The sequence below is a fragment of the Artemia franciscana genome, chromosome 5 (genome assembly GCF_032884065.1).
Source record: "Artemia franciscana chromosome 5, ASM3288406v1, whole genome shotgun sequence".
NCBI lineage: Eukaryota > Metazoa > Arthropoda > Branchiopoda > Anostraca > Artemiidae > Artemia > Artemia franciscana.
The window spans coordinates 21,416,636-21,436,215 of record NC_088867.1 but is presented as its reverse complement, the minus strand read 5'-3'; the positions used below and the strand labels follow the sequence as shown (position 1 = coordinate 21,436,215).

The window sequence follows — 19,580 nt, the reverse complement described above, 5'->3', positions numbered from 1 at the left end:
TTGTCGTCCTCAAAGAGATAATTCCCGGACCTTTTAACTACGCTGAACAAAATGGCTATTTCAGAATTTGATTGGATGTGTTTGGAAAAATGGTGAGTGTGGGAGGGGGGTTTGTTGCGCTCCAATCACGGTCGACTACTAAAAAAGGCACTAGCCCTTTCAATTTTCAATCGAATGAGCCGTTTTTGAAGTTTCTACGACAACTCCTTTGATAAGAAGTGCCCTGGTTTAACTCCTCCCCCCCCCCAAAAAAAAAAGAAAACATAAAAAAATAGTACATTGTGACGACATCGTTCTTTACTTAGGCAGCGCTATTGCACTGCCTATGAAAAGGACAATGTTTTATGCTGGTCTCCTAAAAGGCTAAGGGTATTAAAGAGAAATTTTTTGAAAATGTGGAGGGATATGTCAAGCAAAATTAAAACATTATATATGCAGGAAGGTAGTCAAAAGGGCACAACAGTAAAATCAATGGAACAACTATGGGTATTAAGTTGAAAATTTAAGGGCATATTGAGAGGGATTTTGAAAATAAAACCGAGGGCTACCAATCCCCCCTACTACATTTTTAGATCCCTCCTAACACTGCTAGAAATTGAAAAAGCCATTTTATTTTAAAATAATCAAAAGGTCTAACAATTACGCCTCCGTGGATAGGATGCCCCCAAAGGCCCTATGGCATGAAATGTAAATTATGCATTTTGTCCATTTTTAACATGCAGGATTTATCATTAGGAAAAAGGGAATGTCTGATCCTGGGTAAATCCGAATAGGCTAAGGGTATTGAGATGAAATCTTGGGGAATGTCGAGCTAAATCAAAAGAATCTATCTACATCCAATTTATCAAAAAGGCGCATCCGCAATATCTTAGGAATAGGTTTGGGTCCTGCTTTAAATTACTACTACATCCTCTTGTGAATATTTACAGGGAATGTTGAGGGGGATTCTGAAAAGAAACTCAAACCCAATATCTGCATGCTGATTGTCAAAAGGGCCCATCAGCAACATCTCAGTATCGGCTGAGGGCATTAAGTTGAAACTTTCTCGACATTTAGAATAGTCCTTGGAGGGCAAAAGGCCTCTTTCTGTCCTTTTGAGACCCCCCTTAACACTGGTCAAAATTATGAAATAGCCACTAACAAATAAATCTTCAAATGGAGATAGATCCATTTATTTAGACAGTGAAAAAAAGATACAAAAGTCCAGATATTTTGATCGAATATACACCGATCGTCATCAGTAGAATTAATGATCAGTAATTAATAGAATTGTTTTTTGTTTTGTTTTTTCTACTCTCTAAATAAATCGATTTATCCCCGTTTGAAAACTTACTTGTTCGTCATAGAACGGGAGTGTGGTCTAAGAAGAGAATATCTAATTTTAGGTGTTACGCAGGAAATAGCCACTTTGTTCAATCAAGGAGGCACACTCGTGCCTCTATAAAGAGGCGACACACGACAATGTTAAGCGATCTTCGGTTCCAGTGGTCGCAGAGGGATGGGGAGGGATGTATTTCGTAGCCCGAGCTCCAACTAAGAAACCTGCAAAATTTCATCCCCCTCCAACTTTTCCTTCATGGGGAAAATCTGGCCGAAAGTTTCGACCCGTCAACCCCAGCCCCCCTTTAACGTTGTCCGATCGGGCTGAAATTCACAGTTAAGGTCCCCTAGGGCCCAGGAGCTTATCCGCGAAATTTCAGCTTGATCCGATAACTCCTTCCCTGTTTTCCAGAAACCACGCATAGCCACTTAAAATTCATTTACTTTTTTTTCCTAGACGCCTACAGGTCACATCCGACATCGGATCTGGGTGTACGAAGAATCATTCGATGTGGAATTCTCCGAGTAATTTTCCTGGAAAGTTTTGTAGGAAAATCGTAACCCCCCGAAAGTTTCGACCCTCCAACCCCCCCCCCCCCCTCCCTTTTAACGTTGTCCAATCGGGCTGAAATTCACAAGTTAAGGTCCCCTACGGCCCAGGAGCTTATCCGCGAAATTTCAGCTCGATCCGATAACTCCTTCCCTGTTTTCCAGAAACCACGCATTAGCTATTTAATTAACGGATTTCTCTCCATAAGAGCCCATGTTAATTTGAAATTTTTAAAAGTTATTGAGAAGTTATATTTAAACACATCCAAGTTATTAGCTCAGTCGGTAGAGCGTGAGACTTTTAATCCTTGGGTCAAGGGTTCAAGTCCCTTACGGGCGGTTTTTTTTCACAACATCAAAAAAATTTTGATAACACCTGGACAGCTTATCATTTGAGAGATAACAGAATATTAGCTTCTTATGAGCAAAAGAAACATTTCGGTCATTCTATCTATTTTTTTTCTATTTTATACAATGATTTAAAAGCGGGGGGGAGGGGGGGGTCCTCTCCTAATTCCTGTACGAGGAGTACTCCTGTACGAGGAGTACAGGAATTATTAAATTACATCCACCATGGATTGTAGAAAAACGTACAGAATTAATATGAAAAAAAATTAAACCTGTACAAAAGAGTCTTTAAAAGCGGGGGGTTTGCCCTTCCTAATAGTCTTCTTATAGTCCTAATCCAAGTTCCTCTCCTAATTCCTGTACGAGGAGTACAGGAATTATTAAATTACATCCACCATGGATTGTAGAAAAACGTACAGAAATAATATGAAAAAAACTTCGTTTTCTTAAAGAGTTAAAGAGGCTGCGTCCCAAAGTCGAACCTTAAAACGTACAGGAATTAGAAGAGGCAGTTGGGGGGTGCCGCCCCCCAAACCCCCAGCTTTTAAAGACTCTTTTGTACAGGTTTTTTGTTTTTTTGCTAACCCCCCGCTCTTGGCTTCGGAAAGGCCCTCTTTTAATTAACAAAAAATTGAAATGAATGAATAATGGAATAACTTCGAAAAATGTTAAACACAAGAGGACAGGAGAACCATTGCGCCGAAACTAGTAATTAGTAACAATGAAGTCAACCCACAAAAAAAAACCTGTACAAAAGAGTCTTTAAAAGCTGGGGGTTTGGGGGGCGGCAGCCCCCCAACTGCCTCTTCTAATTCCTGTACGTTTTAAGGTTCGACTTTGGGACGCAGCCTCTTTAACTCTTTAAGAAAACGAAGTTTTTTTCATATTATTATAGTCAAAAGGTCTAATAACTATGCCTCAGGGAATGGCATGCTCTCCATAGCCCCTGGAGAAAAGTCAGTGAACTATGCAATGTGCCCATTGTTTACATATAGGATTTATCATTGGGAAGAGGGGGGAATGCTTGATACACAGTGTGTAGGAAAGGCTAAGGGCATTAATATAAAACTTCAGGGAATACTGAGGAGGATGTAACACTAAATCAGAAGACACTATATGTATCCATGTTACCAAAAGGGTGTATCTGTAACACATTAAAAGTGGATAAGGCATTGATTTTACACTTTAAATACCACTATAGCTACTACTATTGTAGTTACAGCTGCGACTACTTGCAACTGTGGCTATGACTACACGAGACTACTTGCATTTGTGACTACTTGCAACTTCAACTTTCCTCTATTTGAATCCGGGACTATGTCCACTTCGTATATCTAGGTTATCGAAAGGGTATGTCTGCCTGCAATATAATAGGATCGGCTATGGGTGATAACCTTACGCTTTTACGACCACTATTACTACTACTACTGTGACTGAAACTGCGATTACTTGTGACTGCGACTATTTGCAACTGCGGCTGTGAACACCTGGGACTATTTAGAAGTTCGACTACTTATGGCTGTGGAGGTGACTATTTATATATGCTAATGCGGAATACTTGAAACTTTGAATGTTTGTGACTCTAACTACTTGTGACTGCGAATACTAGTGACTGCGAATACTAGTGAATGCGATTAATTGTGTCTATGACTAAGGCTACTTGGGATTGCAACTGTGACTACGACTGCCACTGTTCGCAACTGTCAAACTTCCGACCGCAATATCTTCTGACTATGACTACTTGTGGCTGTGGGTACTTAATCCTAAGAATGCTTGTGACTGAAACTATTTGGGTTCCAACTTTTACTATTGCAACCAAAACTATTGAACTAGATCAAAAGAACGTAACGACCCCCTGCTTGTAAATTTAAATTAAACTGTAATATTCATTGAATATCGAGAGGGATGTTGTAAATCAAAAGACTCCAGGTACATCCAAGTATCAGAAAAAAAAATAATTAAACAAAGCTTCCGGAAAAGGAGTTTTTCAAGGAACAGTGAAGAGCCATATTAAACTTAATACCAGATGAAATTAAAACGAGTAAGACTACTATTAAAGAATAAATGAAACAAAAAACGAACAGAAATTAAAATAAACAATCATGGCAAATATAAAGATAAGAGGCACAAATATAGATGAATAAATAAAGCTTAAAACGAGTAAAAATTAAATTGAATGTTTAGTCAAAATTAAAACGAGCAAATATTACTACAAACAGGATTTGGATTCTTTCCTCTTTCCCTTCTCCTAACTGTAAAAAACTAAAGCCTGTTGCGTCATTTGTATTTTACTAAAACAAATTATGTGACAAATATTTTTTTTATATTTACCACATTAAAAAAAAAACAATACAATAAAATCTTGAATTGATGAGTTTATAGGAGTTATTATCATTGTAGATTAAATATTCAGTTTATTTGCAACAGTATTTTCAGTCCACTTCATTATTATAGTGACTTATTTTTTAGTTCTTGTTGTGGGATTGAAGAACAAAAGCAGACTGTTCAAGATACATTTAGTTGTCAATAAAATGTAAACGAAACAATAGGCTTTAGTCTTTTACGGTTAGGGGAGAGGGAAGGTGAAAGTAGCCAAAATATTATTTGTAGTAATAATTTTTCGTTCTAAGTTTGACCTGAACATTCAATTTAATCGTTTCAAGATTTATTTCTTCATCTATACTTGTGCCTCTAATCTTTATATTGGCTATGGTCGTTTATTTAAACTTCGTTTCGTTTTAGGTCTAATTTTTTATTTTATTTCTTTATTTTCTTTATTTCCCTCAAAAAATGAGGAGTAGGCTACAATATAATATAAAGAAAAGACAAATGATAACGCTTAGAATCAAAAAATATCTAATATTGATCAAACACTTAAAAAGAGAAAAAAAAGATACAAAAACACTTGCTAAATAATTTAGCCTATAGATCATCAAGAGCCAGAACTGTTACTAAAAAACAGAAATAAATTGAGGCCTAAAAGGATAATTTTCGCCTTGTCTTCAAATGTTTTATATTTTTTCTTTGTACAAACTGCAGGATCCTTCACTTTAAGCTTTAAAACAATCTCAGTGTTACTAAAAGAAAGGGGGAAACCAAGCAAAAATTTGCAAAATTTAAAATAAGAAACTCTAATGGGCGAAAGATCAGAAGGTCTGAAATTACGGAAGAGGAGGGACGGGAACAATACGTGAGGCAGAGCAACAGCGCTATACATACGACCAAGGACGTCCCGACGGTAAAAACCCCGAAAACGAATTAAAAGACCAAATACCTTGCGTATTTTCATCTGAACATGCTGAACCAGCGACTGGTTTAAAATCTCTTTTCGAAGCAGTATAAGTTAATCCCAAATAAGTGGCTATTGGCGACGACTGGAAAATAACAACATTACCGCAATCGAGAGTCGCCCTGACATTATCCTCCAAACAATTTACAAAAAAATTGACATTTTTCAAAACTGATAGAAAGGCCCAAACCTTTTAAGCAATTAATTAAAGTATTAAAATTAGAAACAAGACTAGACTAGGGCCGGCTTAGAAGGATAATGTCATCAGCATATGCAATGTAAGACAGATTTCGAGATAATGAAACAAAAGAGCAAGAAAGAGAATTAAGGGCAGTAGCTAAACATGAATTGAATATATAAGGAGAAATAATTCCTCCTTGTCTAATTCCTCTACCCACTTGAATTAATTTGGACTGAGATGAAGACGAACTCGGATAAATACGGATCTTTAATCCAGAATACCAAGAGCGAAGGACTCGAATCACAGCTAGGGGCAATCCAGCATGAATTAAAGCGAGCAGTGCAGATGCATGAGAAATGTTATCAAAGGCCCCTTTGATACCAATCAAGAGGGCGTATAGCGGTTGACCAGAGGTTCTGGCTTCTTCAATAACTTTGCCGAAAGATGCATGGGCGTGGTCACATCCCAAACCTCTCTTGAAACCAACTTGATTAGAACCAACGTCAAGAATTTCAAGAAGATCCTTCAAACACAACGCAAACACTTTCCCAATCATAGAACCCCTAGTAATTGGCCTCTAGGAACTACAAGATGACTAGTCTTTCTTCCGGCTCTTAGGAATAGGCGTAACTATGCCAATATAGAATGACGATGGTACTAAACTAGTAATAAGTAAAAGGTTGAAAAATACCAATAGAGTAATAAGAAAAGAAGAAGGAGTAAGTTTGAGGTGATTAATAAATACGCCGTCATGATCCTTAGCCAACTGCGCCTTTAATGTTTTGATTGCTTTACATAAAATATCCTCAGATATCCTGTAATCAGTTGAAAAATTCTTCAACCTTTCATCTAATTGCAACACAACACTGTTAGAATCGTGCGAAGTCGACAACTTAGAAAAATAATTTTCCCACTCTTTTAGCGATGGTGTGGAATTAGTATCAGGCATGTTAGTCCGCACATTGCCTCGGAGAATTTTCCAAAGGAGATTCTTGTCCTTGTCGTTATCAATATTTTTGCTCGTTTTGAATTTGAATCACCGTAGGAATTAATTTTTGCTGATGTAACTTTTAAAAAGGTTTAAAAGGATTTCTTTGTATAAGGAAGTTATTTCTCAAAATGCCTTTTGAGATCTGCTGCTACTTTTGAGGAGTTCAGAGGCGTAGTTAGGGTTTCCGCGTCCGGGGGCAATGTTGATCCACGGCTGGAAGGGGTTCAATTTATTTTCCGAAATTCCTACAAATTTGTTTCCGCAATAATCTTTGACCTTCGAGGTGAACCTACATAATTATTATCATTCTTGAATCCCCTTTAAATAAAGAGTTTTTCTCACTGCAAAGTTCTTTTTCAAGACGTGTTTTTAAGCTTTCTGTTACTATGGGATGTGGTTTGCTCTTTTCTAAGTTGCTCCAACCACGACTCTGGACTGAATCAGCTTTGTAATTCTAGGAAATTAATGGAAATAAATGTGATAAAACTAAATATCTAAAAGCAGAAATACTACTATTGTGAGTAAATAAGCCACTTTCATCTAATCAAACCACAAAATAGAAGTGCAAAATTGCCCCCTTCCCTGGTTTTTATTCCCTGTGAAAATTTTGAAATGATCTTTTTCTGCTCTCCAAGAGCTTTAATATACCAACAAAAGACCGAAAATTTTATTATCACGCCATAGATGAAATTCAGTTCTATCCATCTACCAGATTTAATATTTAAATTTAGAAGAGAGGTTTTTTTAGGCTAAAAATACATCAAAAATTGGTTGAAAATTGTTGTGAAAATGACGATTATCTTTTTTTTTCTAGTTTAGATCCTTCTCTAAGAGGAAGTCTAAGTAATATCAAACGGTTTGTGATAACGAACTGTAAGTAGGGAGCAACCCGGCTCAATAGTAACCTAAACTCTATAAAATGGAGTTCTGATACCAGTAGATATTTTAAAAGAATCAAATTTTTATGCTGATTTCAAATATGTAGGCTTTATTAAGTTTAGTTTTACTCATCAAAGGTTACGAGCCTGAGAAAATTTACCAGATTTTCGAAAAAAAGAAAAACTCCCAAAAAGTATGAGAATCTTAATAAAAATCACACCGTCACATTCAGTGTATCAGAAGAAAGATCAGCCAGAAGAAAGATAAAAAATAACTGTTTATTTGTTGTTTTTTTATGGAGGGGTGATCGTATAGACAGCGGTTCTAGAATATCGTGAAACGGCTCTTTCGAAGTTAAAAGTTTTAGTGCCCTTTTAAAGTGACCGAAAAAATCACAGCGCAACTAGGGCCCCTCCCGTACCCTTTTCTTCTCAAAATGGTCCGGTCAATATTTTCAGATAGCCATTTTGTTCAGCATAGTTGAATGGCCGGATAACTGTGCCTTTGGAGATATCATGACCTCCCACAGTCCGTAGGGAAAGATCTATAAGTTACAAAATTTGCCCATTGTCTACGTACAGTATTTGTTAATGGGAAGCATGCATAAATTTATCGGAGAGGGGCGAATTTTCTGCTGGTGGGATTTTCCATGGGGATAATTTTTGGTGCGAAGGGAAGTTTCCAGGGGGAATTTTACACTAGGGGAATTTGCCAGAATTCCTATACGAAATTCTTCTTATGTCATACTTTTTCATAGCCGACTCAATCTTACGCGTAGAGGTGTTAAGGGTAATTGTTCGGGGTAAATTTTCACCAGGACTGAATTGCCTAGAGAGTAAATCGGTGGGAAGGAGGGATTTGTCTTAGGAGGTGAAGCCAGATTCCCTTACATTACTTAAACAACAATGAGAAAATAAACTAAAAAACAACTTTTTTTCAGCTGAGAGTAAGGAGCAACATTAAAGCTTAAAACGGCACAGAAATTATTATTTATATGAGGGGAGTGCTTATTACTCAACACCTCCCTTTTTGGGCTGAAGTTTGAATTCTGTTCCGATTCTTTAAGAACCACTCCCAGAACACTGCTTGTTTAATTAGAATAATAAGTTTTTTTTTAACCTTTAGTGTAAAGAGTGAGGTTTTGAAGAGGAGCAACCCCCTCATATGTGCAATAATTTCTGGTTAATTTAAGTTTTAGTGTTGCTCCTTACTTTCAGTTAAAAAAAACTTTTTATTTATCTAATAATAATATTGGCTAGATGAATGGATAGATCTAAAAATCGCTTTTGCAACGATGTAGGTACTTTGTCGTTTTAGTGTAAGTTACGGCTGAAGGCTTGTCACAAAATTGCTTGTTTTAAAGGGAACATATACCTTCATTGAGAAACGAAAAGTTTTTCAGGATATAATACAGAACATTATATGAGGCATGAAATCTGGCGAAAGATTTCAGGGATGGAGATGGACGAAGGTCTTGGATTAAGACGCTTCGAATATTTCTGGTTTTTCAGGGGGGGGGGGTTATAATCAGCCTAACACCCTCTTCCACATTGCAAGTACCCATGTTGCCAAACTGTCCTAAGGGAGATTATAATTTGCCACTTGGGATATTTCAAGAATGGGATTTTATCAGACATAGTCGCTTGGGTTTGTGCTTAATTTTAATCAATTAGTAAATTATGCGTAAACAACAAGTAGAGAATAGGAATTTTTTTCGTAAGACAATAGACCTTTAACCTTAAATGAACATTTTGACCCTATATCCAAGGGCTGTCCTCAGCAAAACCACAAATGAAAATATAAAAGAACTTAAATTAAAATACGACTATTTTAGCTAAAAAAAAAAAAATTTAAAACATGGTCATATTTTAACGTAAGTATCTTTTATGTTTTTATGAGGATGGCCCCTGGATATAGGGTCAGAATATTCATTTAAGGTTAAAGTTTCACTGTCTTACGGAACAATTCCGTAAATTCTACTTGTTGTTCGTGTTTATGATGGAAAGGCAGTGTGGTCTTCGTCGCTATAGTAAATTAAGATTTACTATTAAAAAGCTATACGAACAGAAATTATGTTACCAATCCCTACGTGTCAGGGATGGAGAAACTATTTAGGAACTCGTCTTTTCTCTGATTTGAAAAGTAAGGCTTACTTTGATGTGGCTATAAATGGAGCCACTAATCCCTTAATTAAGAGTAAAAAATGTTGAGGTACAAAGTTAAATAGATAAAGGAATGATATTCATCAAAGACTGTATGAAACAGATTCAAGCTACACATAAATATTATTCTTACTACAACCAGCAATAGTAGTTAAACTAGACGATTTTTGAAACGAATTACCCCCCCCCTCCTCCACCACCCGAAAAGGTAATATGAGTGTAACTCTATTTCTTGATTCAGAAAAATAAATCTTGTAAGTAGTATCTAAAAGTTAATAGGAAGCCATTTCTTTTTGTTTGTTGACACCGTCTCACATTTATAAAGGAAAGTATATCCTTTTCTACTTAAAGCATGAATTGTAGCTCAGATGATTAAATGAATGAATTATGTCGCATGCTGAGGCCCAGGTGCTTATTTTATTTCACGGATAGGGTTAAAAGTAGTATACAAGAAATATGAAACCACATTTATCTACTTCCGGATACTGTTGGCAGCCTAATTTACGACCTCGGCGGTGTTCCTTTGTGTTTGTGTGTTTTTTTGTTGTTTTTTTTTTTTTACCTGTAATACAAGTCTAAGTGTATATAGCTAAGATTCAAAAGTTTTTTCTTCCATTAATTTTACTCAATAGCTGTAGGCATCCTAATTACTAATTTCGCTTCAGAAATATATCTGCTGAAGACTATGGCAAAATTTCATAATCTCGATTTTATTTAATTTCTTTTTTAAATTGGAAAAAAATTAGAGCGATAAAAATAAATTTCTGTATATCAAAAAATGTATGGAAGGGAACTGTCAACTCCGTGCCTTCTTTTCTTCCCTAGCTTGTTTTATTTGAAAAGATGAAACTTTATGCTTTAACAAATTTTAATTCATCTTTGAATCCAGCTCAAATCTAAGTAAATGCCTTGCCAAGATCTAAAGGTGAAGTTGTGTGCACTCATAGCCATAATTTGAAATACAAAATCTTATGACCCCCCCCCCTTATATGCAGTTTCGTGTCAAACTGTCTTATATTTTAATAGGGGTATACAGAAACAAGCACAGGAAATATAAAACCGAAGAAATCGGATAACCGGAGGAGTTAAAATACAAAATGGATTTTTAACTGAGAACTTTTATTGTAAGTGTTTTATTGTTTTTTATTTTTTCTTTGCTGAAGACGGCCCTTAGATATAGGGCCGAAATATTCAAATAGGTTTTGTTGGTTCACTGTCTTGGGAAAAAAAAATTCCTCATTATTCTCTCTTTTGTTGTTGTATTATGGAAAGGCAGTGTGGTCTTCGTCATATATTATATATATATATATATATATATATATATATATATATATATATATATATATATATATAAATCGTGGTCCAGCAAACTCCATGGTTTGCTCTTTACTAGGTTGCAACTTCAGCTCGACGATAATTCCCTTGAATTTTTTATCTTCTAGGAATGACAATCTAGTAGAATTTCTAGCAGTAGCACCAATTAGAGAGGAGGCTTATTCTACAAAATATCTTTCGAATCATTTAATCGTTAAAAATGGAGAAAGTGAAAATGCCCCTTTAACTTTGGATTTCAAAAAAATCTTTCTTAGCATCTTCGTACGTAAAATCGAAAACAATCCTTGTTCCAGTTCTATATTTTCGTGAATTTAAGTTACTGGTGTCAAACCAGAGTCTAATTGGGACCTAGTTTTGAGGGGCCTTTCGCTTGCTGAAATATGAGACATTAGGTATGAACTTTTCTTTCCATATTTTCCATTCCTGCTTTACATCTCCAAGATATTACAAGTATTTCAAGAGCAGAATTATCCTGCGATTATTTGGATTTTCTTACATGTCCCACAAACACAAATTTAATGGATATTTTATTTGATAGAATATTTTTTTGTCTTTCTAAATACAGTCTGCAGTTTCACCTTAATCAGCTTTTGAATAATCTGAGAAGCTTTTTATAACACTTGGTATCTACCAAGTGACGTATAGCAACCGCAAATTCTGCCGGTCTTTCTGTCGCTCTGTCTGCCCTGCTTTTGCTACTTTAGGCACTTCCAGGTAAGCTAAGACGATGAAATTTGGCAGGCGTATCAGAAACTAAACCAGATTAAATTAGAAATTGTTGTTTCCCCAATTCAACCATCTGAGGGGGAGTGGGGGACGGTTAAATCGGAAAGTTAGAAAAAATGAGGTATTTTTAACTTACGAACGGGTGGTCAGATCTTAATGAAATTTGATGGTTGGAAGGGTATCTTGTCTCAGAGTTCTTATTCTAAATCCCGACCGGATCTAGTGACACTGGGGGGGGGGGGAGTTGGGGGGAACCTAAAATCTTGGAAAACGCTTAGAATGGAGGGATCGGGATAAAACTTGGCGAGAAAATAATCACAAGTCCTAGATACGGGATTGATATAATCGGAACAAATCCTCTCTATTTGGGGGAGTTGGGGGGGATGAGTTTCAATTCCGAAAAATTAGAAAAAATGACGTATTTTTAACTTACGAAGGAGTGATCGGATCTTAATGAAACTTCATATTTTGAAGGATCTTGTGCTTTAGAGCTCTTACTTTAAATTTCGACCAGATCCTGTGACATTGGAGGGAGTTGGAGGGGGAAACTGGAATTCTTGGAAAACATGAAAATTGGGGTATTTATCTACGAATAGGTGATCGGATCTTAATGAAACTTGATATATAGAAGTATCTTATTTCTCAGATGCTCCATTTTCGACTCGAATCGGATCAGGGACACAGGGGGTTGGAGGGGGGAAACAGAAATCTTGGAAAACGCTTAGAGTGGAGAGATGGGAATGAAACTCGATGGGAAGAATAAGCACAAGTTCTAGATACGTGATTGATATAATTGGAACGGATCCGTTCCAATTAAGAACGGGTGACCGGATCTTAATGAAATTTGATATTTAGAAGGAGCTCATGTCTCAGAGCTCTTACTTCAAATCCCGACTAGATCTGTTGACTTTGGGGGGAGTTGGAGGGGGAAATCGGAAATCTTGGAAAACGCTTAGAGTGGAGGAATCGGGATGAAACTTGGTGGTTAGAATAAGCAAATGTTGTAGATACGTGATTGACGTAACCGTGCTGGATTCACTCTCTCTGGGTAGTTAGGGGGGTGGGGTTCAGTGCTTTGGCGAGTTTGGTGCTTCTGGATGTTTTAGGACGATGAAAATTGGTAGGCGTGTCAGGGAGCTGCACAAATTGACTTGATAAAGTCATTTTCCCCGATTCGACCAGCTGGGGGGCTGAAGTGAGAGGAAAAATTAGAAGAAATGAAGTATTTATAACTTACGAGTGGGCGGTCAGATCATAATGAATTCTGATATTTAGAAGGACATCGTGACTCAGAGCTCTTATTTTAAATCCCTACCGGCATCAAGCCTCTGATTTTCCTTTTAAATCAATCTATTTATTCTTAGAATTTTGCTAGAGCTTATACCATATGAGCTTTTGGCTCTTCCGGCCTCGTCACAAGTGCCATATGAGCTCTTAGCTCTTTTTTTTTTCAAGTAGGACAATTTTGCTCTGAGGTGGAGAACGCTCACCAGCTACTAGAAATATTAGGGCAGGATATATTGTTTCTAGGATATTGAAACTGTGTTTTCTTTATTCTACATGGACCGAACACTTATGTTGACACATTTAATCTTATGCTCCGTAATTTCATAGATTATTTCAAAGTAAAATTTGTTCTTAAAGAATTAAGCTGATATTTTCTTCATATTCCAGATGCCCTAATTACACTCTTAAGCTAAGGGTGGATTCCCCTTCTCTTAGCATCCACCTAGACATAGCCTACATAGTTGCATACAGGCCCAAACTTCTCGAGAGGGTGCTGGATGTTTTTTTTCAAGAAGAGGAGGGTAAAACTCACCAAACCCATTCGTTAAACATCAGTTTTGTTTACCTTTCCAATAGGCAAGGATCTCATTGCTATCAATGGTGGTGAGCAGAATCTAAAAACATATTATCGTTCAGGCATTGCTAAGAAATGAAGCTTGCTTATAGAGTAATTTAGTATTTAGTATGATTTTTCACAATTTAGTATGATTTTTCACAAAGAACTTTTAGCTCTTTTCTACAATTCTAATGCTACTATAATTAGTAGGTTGACACAAATGGGGCTCTTAGAGATATCACAAGAATCTTCCAGCTGGGGTGGAAGGATGGAGGAAATAGAGTCTATAATTTGTTTTGCTGTTTTTTTCTTAGCACCACCTCTTCTTCTCTCGGTGGTACTATCTTCTTTATTTCCCAAAACTAATAATAGCATGGTACTTTTTGAAAAGCTTCCTATTCTAATTAAACGATCTTTGTGTTTCAGGATCCGTTATTAAAGAAGCGGGACAAAAAGTCAAACTTTAGCGTAATAAGTGAGGTATTGAGGAGGGGGCTATCCCGCCATGAAATTTCATACATGGAATAATTTCTATTCGCTTGAATTTTTAATGCGGCTCCATGTTTTCAATTAAAAACAAACTTTTTTATTTAATTTTTGATATTTTTTAATAATATTGGGAAAACTGGCTCCTTCTCTATATAAAATTCCTTCCTCCCACGGAAAATTGCTCGATGGAAATTTCTTCCTACGTTAAATCCCCCCTTCGACCATCTACAAATGTTGAACTGAGTTGGAAAAAAGAAAGTAAGACAAATAAAAAAAAAAATTGTATAGAAATTCTGGCAAATTCTTCCAGTGTAAAATTTACCCTGGAAAGTTCTTTCCCCAAAATTTTCTTCCCATCGACCCCCCTAAAAAATGTCTGTATATTTCCCATTAACAAATTCTATACGTAAACAAGGGGCAAATTTAATAGCTTACTACCCCCTTTCCAAGGGCAGTGGGGCCATGCTATCTCCAAAGGCATAATTATTAGACCTTTCAACTACGCTGAAGAAATTGACTTTCTACATTTTGATTGGACGAATTTGGGGACAAAGGGACGTGGGAGGGGGCTAATTGTCTTTTCATGTTTTTGGTCCCTCAGAAAGAGCACTATAACTTTTGATATTCGTTCGAATGAGCCCTTTCGCGGTATTCTTGAACCTAGGGTTCGATACGATCACCCCTAGAAAAAAAAAATAAAAACGTATGCGCGATTCTTCTCCAGGCAAAAATTACAGAATTCTACATTTTTATAAAAGGGAGCTTAAAATACCTACAGTAGGGTTCTCTGATACGCTGAATCTGATGATGCGATTCTCATTAAGATTTTTTACCTTTTAGTAAAAAAGAATTTCCCCCTTCTTTCGAAAATCACACAAATCTTCTCAGGTTCCAAAAAGGCTTTTTTGAAGCGATCTCCTCGTACCTCTTTTTAGTTGGAAATCAGTACCCCATCTAAAACAAAGTACCTTTTGAATGAGCAACGTATTTTCTTCACAGATATCTACACAAGAAATCAGAAAACCCGTTACCCATCAAGTAGTTTGACCCCCTTTCCACTAACAATATAACATGTCCATTCATGAAATATACATTTTAGTCTTATGTTTCTCAACATGTTTCGATCAAACTTCGGGGTATATTAACATAAGATATTTGGAATTAACGTGCTGTTTTGACTTTAAATAACACCCAAAGCCCTCGGATTACAAAATGACTACTTTTGGTTTCTGCACTGACAGAAAAAAGTTGCCTAGAGTTACGAAGATTTTGGAATATTGGTGGTCAAAACGGACTTTACCAATCGATTATCAGAAATTTAAGCGAAACAGCTGTTTCAATTTACCTCAGCCAAACCACAAAACCCGCTGTTAAATTTCTGATCTTTACGATTCATCCAAGGGGCTAACAAATTTCTGCCACCTGGTGTACATCTCGGAGCGCCTCGTACGCCGCACAGTTCCACCACACGTTGTTCAGTTCCTCCTAGACTTGGCATGTTTCAGGCACACCTGACACACTTTCACCATGACCAGCATGCACCGCCTGAAGTACGTGATTCATGGAGGTCAACCACCCCTCGGATTCATTATGAGGTTTAGAGATTTATATTGGCAATGGTTAGCTATTTTGAAGTTGTACGGCCTTATAAGCTGCTGTGGCCTTAATTTTTTGTTCCAAAAGATTTTCTTTCTTGGAAATAGAAAAATTTAAGGGATGGCCCCATAGTAATGTTGAACATTTAGTCCAACTTAGTTCCAAAAGATTTTTATGGGATAATAGTTTTTACAGAATTTTATTCGTATAGTAAACTAACAACTTTCCAGTACTAATAATGTATTGCCAAACATTTACTTACATCTTTGCCAAACTTTTATGTGGACAAATAATCTCCATGAAATCCTGAAGCCATAACCCCTTAAATAAACGCCAAAATTACTGTTCTACATGATTTAAAAGATGGTTTTGGCGTCTAAAAAACAAGTAAATAAAAAAGTGCAACACTGGATGCAACACACTGCTTTATTATTTTTATAGCATAATTAAACAACACATAAAATAACTATACAATTTTGTTTGCATACAAAAGGTATTTTCCTGGGGTCTTATTATCAGCAATTGTTTCTTGCTATTCGCTTTTCATTAACAAATGTTCTCTTGCGACCAACAGCAGGTTTGTAGCCAACAATTAATGGTTAAAACGGCTGGAAAATAAGAATATTGTTCAATAATTTTGCATAGAGGTCTTTAAACTTATGGTCATAGTACTGACAGGTTAATAATGCTACTACTGACAATTCACTGCAGCACCACGCCATCTCAGGACAATGCAGCTACACACGCTTCTCCTTTATCCAATCTATCCATAACATATTGCTTAACACCTTTCCAAGAAGTTCCAATTTCCCTTAGATACTTCCTTGCGACCGCCTCCTATCTATTTGAGGGACAACCTGCTTTTCGTTTGGCCCTAGATGGTTGGCCGAAGACGACGATCTTTGGTAGTCTTTCATCCTTCATATGGGATAAAATAAATAATCTACCATAAGCTACAGAAGAAAATAAGCTATTTATTATTGAAGAAAAAAAATTAAACTGAAAAAAACTTTCATCCCATGAAGTTTTTTGGCAAAACACGCTGATCCACAAAATGTCCATAAGCAATCTTTTACCGCCGTAGACAAAACATAAGAAGAAAAAATGCATAGCCAAGTAATAAATCCAGATTTGACGCTATTACGTTTTCCGAAATCAACGCAAGAGAGGTGACACAGTGAAGAGCGACATGTATTCCTTGTGTTTTTTCTTCGCATCATTACGTAGAACGAATGATGGTAGAAACACATAGGAAGTTGGAGGGGGGGGGCTAATCAATCGCCAACTAAAAGTTACATTTCTTTTTTTCTCGGCCAAAAGGGGTGAAAGGCCACCCAACCATCATTATAACATCACTTGTGCCCCTTGGCCCTCCCGATACCAAGCATGAGACTGAACCAAATTTCTAGACCACCAATTCAGATATAAATGTCGAAAAGCTCATAAAATGAACCTCTAGTGTGACTTTTGATTTGGTTCAACACCTCCCTCAGCATCTTCTAAAAGCTTCATGTGAATACCCTTCGCCTTCTTGGACACCAAAGGTTTCCTGATAGAAAATTCTATATGTAAACAATAGGTAAATAGCATAACTTACAGCCTTTGTACCAAGAGATCTGGAGGGGGAGGAACAATTACTGGAGGCATAGTTGTTGGACCTTTTAATCTTGCTGAAGAAAATGGCTATCTCAAAATTTTGATTAGACGTCTTTGAAGGGAAAAAGTGCGAGAGATTCTAGTCTAGTTGCCCTCCAAACACTTTTAACTCTTAAGAAGGGCACTAGAGCTTTCAACTAATTAAATGAGAGTAGTCAGCCCTATCCCGATGTACTATTGGGGTCACTGACCCCTCGTATCCCCTCTGCGGGCTTGAAGTCACCCCTATGCCGATGTACTATTGGAGTCACTAACCCCTCGTACCCTTTTATGCACTTTAAGCGGCCAGTACCCTTATGGGGCCTCAATTGGTAAAAAGCACCATGCTCTCCAACCATTCCGATTTACGACTATTGGAGTACCATTTACGACTATTTGGAGTTGTTAGTCTATTGTATCCAGCTAAAAACTTCTATGAGATTTAGCATTTTTCTGAAACAATATTAACTATTTTCTCAACGAACTCATTCAATTGGTATAAGCACAGTCATATACAAATGATGTTGTCACAATAACCGGGCGATAAGGAAAATTCTTGGAAATGTATGTCAGCTACTATTTCTGAAACAATGCCATTGATACAAGCGGCCACTGTTCCCATTGTGTAAGGTATCTCAGGCAAATATTTTCATATAAAAGAATAATCGTCTAAGTTATTTTCATTAGATTAAGTGAGCTTAATCGAACAGGATCTCTAATAAAAGGCATCTTATAAAAGACTCTAATATACAAGAGGTTTCTGATCTATATATTTGTTTAGTGGATGTAAACTGTTTTTTATACAGTTTCGATTTATCAAATAACATTCAAAGTCCCCCTTTAGTTACCGAATTGTATGTATATCTTTAGTTTTAAAACCCCCTCCTACTAACTATAATTGAGATATTGTACTGAATCGTTGGAATACTTTGAACCTAGACCTTCAAGGGATGGTAAAGAGCAATATCAAATCTAAAAAAGAGTATTTACTGAATTTTATATGTTTGTACATCATGTATTATCATTAGTTAAAACAAACATCTATCCCTACAGGTTATTCTTAAACTGACGAATTCGGTCCATAGATTATTTTTGAATCCAAATATTAACATGATTATTAGTAGAATAATCATTATGAGCACGACATTGCCATCTCCCCTTAAAATATTTTGTCTTGTTGTCAATAAGAAAATGGATAGACACAGTATCGTGATGAACATGACAGGCCTCCATACCCCTCAGAAGGAGATGGGTAGAATATTTAAGGGGTGGGGCGGTAACTTAATTTTACTTAGATTTTCTATTTTTTGACTAAGAAATTTTTATCTAAAATTTTTTCAACTTTTTTTTGCATGTCTTAGAATCGGATTAAATATAGCCTACCTATTACAAAAAAAAGTTACTTGTGATATTTTAAGAAATACAAAATGAAAATAATATAAATATGTCAGTTATAATTATTTCTATTAGAAAAATAAAATTTTTATTGACTTTTTTTACTTAGTTTTTTTTTATTGAACTTGGAAACGGAAATTTTTTCGACGACTTAATCACATTTAATATACATATAACAAAAAATCACCTTTGATATTTTAAAAGTACAAAATGAAGATTATATAAATACGTCAATCGTGATTTTTTTTTGGGGGGGGGGGTCATCAACTTTTTTCTGGGACGTATTATTTTTTCGGACTTCGAATTTTCTTTATCCTGGAATTTAGTGAACTTACATTTTTATTTTTTGGACTTGGAGAATTTTTTTGAACTTAGCTTTTTGAACATAAAAATTTGAATTTATTTATTTTTACTCTAGGCTGAGACAAATCAAGCAAAAATACCGAGAACTTGGTCAGGTGGTAGGTCCATTGGAATCGCAATATGATGGTGGAGGATAGACGAGGATCTATTCAATTACATATTCCCGCCCATGAATGATATAATTCCGTTTACCACCGTACCCAGGAAGTTGAAATAGCAATGAGTCATGCAACCTTTATAGGGAAGGATGAGCCTCCAGGACATGTAACCCCCCCCCCTAAATTTACCAACTCTTACACAAAAATGTAGATCAAAGTTAATCTTCTCTCCGTATGTATGTGTATCTATGTGTGCATGTATGCATATGTGTCTGGATGTGTGTGCGAGTGTTAGTAAAAAAAAAATGTTGCAAAAAGTAGAGAACATGTAAACCCCCATGAATTTACCAACTCTTAAAAAATAAGTCAAATTGAACCTTC

At 36.2% G+C, this 19,580-nt stretch overlaps 1 long non-coding RNA gene across 1 annotated transcript in view; it reads right to left on the bottom strand.

Annotated features, from left to right (window-relative positions):
- Positions 1-16,120: 16,120 nt before the first annotated feature.
- The window catches only part of LOC136027094 (uncharacterized), a 59,128-nt gene continuing 55,668 nt past the window's right edge, over positions 16,121-19,580 (bottom strand). The window contains exon 2 of the long non-coding RNA XR_010617495.1: positions 16,121-16,316. This is a non-coding gene — a long non-coding RNA (uncharacterized LOC136027094). The remainder of the gene's footprint in view (positions 16,317-19,580) is intronic.